Source organism: Musa acuminata, unplaced genomic scaffold (genome assembly GCF_036884655.1).
Source record: "Musa acuminata AAA Group cultivar baxijiao unplaced genomic scaffold, Cavendish_Baxijiao_AAA HiC_scaffold_1126, whole genome shotgun sequence".
In the NCBI taxonomy this organism is placed as follows: domain Eukaryota; kingdom Viridiplantae; phylum Streptophyta; class Magnoliopsida; order Zingiberales; family Musaceae; genus Musa; species Musa acuminata.
In genome coordinates this window covers 1,008,133-1,013,132 of record NW_027021339.1, presented here as the reverse complement: position 1 = coordinate 1,013,132, position 5,000 = coordinate 1,008,133, and positions in this window count along the sequence as shown.

Genomic DNA, 5,000 nt, shown 5'->3' with positions numbered 1-5,000 from the left:
CCGTCCCTGCTATACGAAAGCCCCATCCAGCCCTGTGCCACCCGGGGGGTTCCAGGGTGCTGAGATGGCTGACGTTTTGCTCCGCTCTCGACGGTCACCGCGCAATGCAAGAACAGGCCAAAAACTGGCCAAAACGGCCCAAAAACGGGCCAAAACTGGCCATTTTTGGCTGCACGAGCGAGCGGCGAGCGGCGGACAGCGAGCGAAGCGAGAGGCAGCACCGTCCCTGCTATACGAAAGCCCCATCCAGCCCTGTGCCACCCGGGGGGTTCCAGGGTGCTGAGATGGCTGACGTTTTGCTCCGCTCTCGACGGTCACCGCGCAATGCAAGAACAGGCCAAAAACTGGCCAAAACGGCCCAAAAACGGGCCAAAACTGGCCATTTTTGGCTGCACGAGCGAGCGGCGAGCGGCGGACAGCGAGCGAAGCGAGAGGCAGCACCGTCCCTGCTATACGAAAGCCCCATCCAGCCCTGTGCCACCCGGGGGGGTTCCAGGGTGCTGAGATGGCTGACGTTTTGCTCCGCTCTCGACGGTCACCGCGCAATGCAAGAACAGGCCAAAAACTGGCCAAAACGGCCCAAAAACGGGCCAAAACTGGCCATTTTTGGCTGCACGAGCGAGCGGCGAGCGGCGGACAGCGAGCGAAGCGAGAGGCAGCACCGTCCCTGCTATACGAAAGCCCCATCCAGCCCTGTGCCACCCGGGGGGTTCCAGGGTGCTGAGATGGCTGACGTTTTGCTCCGCTCTCGACGGTCACCGCGCAATGCAAGAACAGGCCAAAAACTGGCCAAAACGGCCCAAAAACGGGCCAAAACTGGCCATTTTTGGCTGCACGAGCGAGCGGCGAGCGGCGGACAGCGAGCGAAGCGAGAGGCAGCACCGTCCCTGCTATACGAAAGCCCCATCCAGCCCTGTGCCACCCGGGGGGTTCCAGGGTGCTGAGATGGCTGACGTTTTGCTCCGCTCTCGACGGTCACCGCGCAATGCAAGAACAGGCCAAAAACTGGCCAAAACGGCCCAAAAACGGGCCAAAACTGGCCATTTTTGGCTGCACGAGCGAGCGGCGAGCGGCGGACAGCGAGCGAAGCGAGAGGCAGCACCGTCCCTGCTATACGAAAGCCCCATCCAGCCCTGTGCCACCCGGGGGGTTCCAGGGTGCTGAGATGGCTGACGTTTTGCTCCGCTCTCGACGGTCACCGCGCAATGCAAGAACAGGCCAAAAACTGGCCAAAACGGCCCAAAAACGGGCCAAAACTGGCCATTTTTGGCTGCACGAGCGAGCGGCGAGCGGCGGACAGCGAGCGAAGCGAGAGGCAGCACCGTCCCTGCTATACGAAAGCCCCATCCAGCCCTGTGCCACCCGGGGGGTTCCAGGGTGCTGAGATGGCTGACGTTTTGCTCCGCTCTCGACGGTCACCGCGCAATGCAAGAACAGGCCAAAAACTGGCCAAAACGGCCCAAAAACGGGCCAAAACTGGCCATTTTTGGCTGCACGAGCGAGCGGCGAGCGGCGGACAGCGAGCGAAGCGAGAGGCAGCACCGTCCCTGCTATACGAAAGCCCCATCCAGCCCTGTGCCACCCGGGGGGTTCCAGGGTGCTGAGATGGCTGACGTTTTGCTCCGCTCTCGACGGTCACCGCGCAATGCAAGAACAGGCCAAAAACTGGCCAAAACGGCCCAAAAACGGGCCAAAACTGGCCATTTTTGGCTGCACGAGCGAGCGGCGAGCGGCGGACAGCGAGCGAAGCGAGAGGCAGCACCGTCCCTGCTATACGAAAGCCCCATCCAGCCCTGTGCCACCCGGCCCGGGGGGTTCCAGGGTGCTGAGATGGCTGACGTTTTGCTCCGCTCTCGACGGTCACCGCGCAATGCAAGAACAGGCCAAAAACTGGCCAAAACGGCCCAAAAACGGGCCAAAACTGGCCATTTTTGGCTGCGGCGAGCGGCGAGCGGCGGACAGCGAGCGAAGCGAGAGGCAGCACCGTCCCTGCTATACGAAAGCCCCATCCAGCCCTGTGCCACCCGGGGGGTTCCAGGGTGCTGAGATGGCTGACGTTTTGCTCCGCTCTCGACGGTCACCGCGCAATGCAAGAACAGGCCAAAAACTGGCCAAAACGGCCCAAAAACGGGCCAAAACTGGCCATTTTTGGCTGCGCGAGCGAGCGGCGAGCGGCGGACAGCGAGCGAAGCGAGAGGCAGCACCGTCCCTGCTATACGAAAGCCCCATCCAGCCCTGTGCCACCCGGGGGGTTCCAGGGTGCTGAGATGGCTGACGTTTTGCTCCGCTCTCGACGGTCACCGCGCAATGCAAGAACAGGCCAAAAACTGGCCAAAACGGCCCAAAAACGGGCCAAAACTGGCCATTTTTGGCTGCACGAGCGAGCGGCGAGCGGCGGACAGCGAGCGAAGCGAGAGGCAGCACCGTCCCTGCTATACGAAAGCCCCATCCAGCCCTGTGCCACCCGGGGGGTTCCAGGGTGCTGAGATGGCTGACGTTTTGCTCCGCTCTCGACGGTCACCGCGCAATGCAAGAACAGGCCAAAAACTGGCCAAAACGGCCCAAAAACGGGCCAAAACTGGCCATTTTTGGCTGCACGAGCGAGCGGCGAGCGGCGGACAGCGAGCGAAGCGAGAGGCAGCACCGTCCCTGCTATACGAAAGCCCCATCCAGCCCTGTGCCACCCGGGGGGTTCCAGGGTGCTGAGATGGCTGACGTTTTGCTCCGCTCTCGACGGTCACCGCGCAATGCAAGAACAGGCCAAAAACTGGCCAAAACGGCCCAAAAACGGGCCAAAACTGGCCATTTTTGGCTGCACGAGCGAGCGGCGAGCGGCGGACAGCGAGCGAAGCGAGAGGCAGCACCGTCCCTGCTATACGAAAGCCCCATCCAGCCCTGTGCCACCCGGGGGGTTCCAGGGTGCTGAGATGGCTGACGTTTTGCTCCGCTCTCGACGGTCACCGCGCAATGCAAGAACAGGCCAAAAACTGGCCAAAACGGCCCAAAAACGGGCCAAAACTGGCCATTTTTGGCTGCTCGAGCGAGCGGCGAGCGGCGGACAGCGAGCGAAGCGAGAGGCAGCACCGTCCCTGCTATACGAAAGCCCCATCCAGCCCTGTGCCACCCGGGGGGTTCCAGGGTGCTGAGATGGCTGACGTTTTGCTCCGCTCTCGACGGTCACCGCGCAATGCAAGAACAGGCCAAAAACTGGCCAAAACGGCCCAAAAACGGGCCAAAACTGGCCATTTTTGGCTGCACGAGCGAGCGGCGAGCGGCGGACAGCGAGCGAAGCGAGAGGCAGCACCGTCCCTGCTATACGAAAGCCCCATCCAGCCCTGTGCCACCCGGGGGGTTCCAGGGTGCTGAGATGGCTGACGTTTTGCTCCGCTCTCGACGGTCACCGCGCAATGCAAGAACAGGCCAAAAACTGGCCAAAACGGCCCAAAAACGGGCCAAAACTGGCCATTTTTGGCTGCACGAGCGAGCGGCGAGCGGCGGACAGCGAGCGAAGCGAGAGGCAGCACCGTCCCTGCTATACGAAAGCCCCATCCAGCCCTGTGCCACCCGGGGGGTTCCAGGGTGCTGAGATGGCTGACGTTTTGCTCCGCTCTCGACGGTCACCGCGCAATGCAAGAACAGGCCAAAAACTGGCCAAAACGGCCCAAAAACGGGCCAAAACTGGCCATTTTTGGCTGCACGAGCGAGCGGCGAGCGGCGGACAGCGAGCGAAGCGAGAGGCAGCACCGTCCCTGCTATACGAAAGCCCCATCCAGCCCTGTGCCACCCGGGGGGTTCCAGGGTGCTGAGATGGCTGACGTTTTGCTCCGCTCTCGACGGTCACCGCGCAATGCAAGAACAGGCCAAAAACTGGCCAAAACGGCCCAAAAACGGGCCAAAACTGGCCATTTTTGGCTGCGCGAGCGAGCGGCGAGCGGCGGACAGCGAGCGAAGCGAGAGGCAGCACCGTCCCTGCTATACGAAAGCCCCATCCAGCCCTGTGCCACCCGGGGGGTTCCAGGGTGCTGAGATGGCTGACGTTTTGCTCCGCTCTCGACGGTCACCGCGCAATGCAAGAACAGGCCAAAAACTGGCCAAAACGGCCCAAAAACGGGCCAAAACTGGCCATTTTTGGCTGCACGAGCGAGCGGCGAGCGGCGGACAGCGAGCGAAGCGAGAGGCAGCACCGTCCCTGCTATACGAAAGCCCCATCCAGCCCTGTGCCACCCGGGGGGTTCCAGGGTGCTGAGATGGCTGACGTTTTGCTCCGCTCTCGACGGTCACCGCGCAATGCAAGAACAGGCCAAAAACTGGCCAAAACGGCCCAAAAACGGGCCAAAACTGGCCATTTTTGGCTGCACGAGCGAGCGGCGAGCGGCGGACAGCGAGCGAAGCGAGAGGCAGCACCGTCCCTGCTATACGAAAGCCCCATCCAGCCCTGTGCCACCCGGGGGGTTCCAGGGTGCTGAGATGGCTGACGTTTTGCTCCGCTCTCGACGGTCACCGCGCAATGCAAGAACAGGCCAAAAACTGGCCAAAACGGCCCAAAAACGGGCCAAAACTGGCCATTTTTGGCTGCACGAGCGAGCGGCGAGCGGCGGACAGCGAGCGAAGCGAGAGGCAGCACCGTCCCTGCTATACGAAAGCCCCATCCAGCCCTGTGCCACCCGGGGGGTTCCAGGGTGCTGAGATGGCTGACGTTTTGCTCCGCTCTCGACGGTCACCGCGCAATGCAAGAACAGGCCAAAAACTGGCCAAAACGGCCCAAAAACGGGCCAAAACTGGCCATTTTTGGCTGCACGAGCGAGCGGCGAGCGGCGGACAGCGAGCGAAGCGAGAGGCAGCACCGTCCCTGCTATACGAAAGCCCCATCCAGCCCTGTGCCACCCGGGGGGTTCCAGGGTGCTGAGATGGCTGACGTTTTGCTCCGCTCTCGACGGTCACCGCGCAATGCAAGAACAGGCCAAAAACTGGCCAAAACGGCCCAAAAACGGGCCAAAACT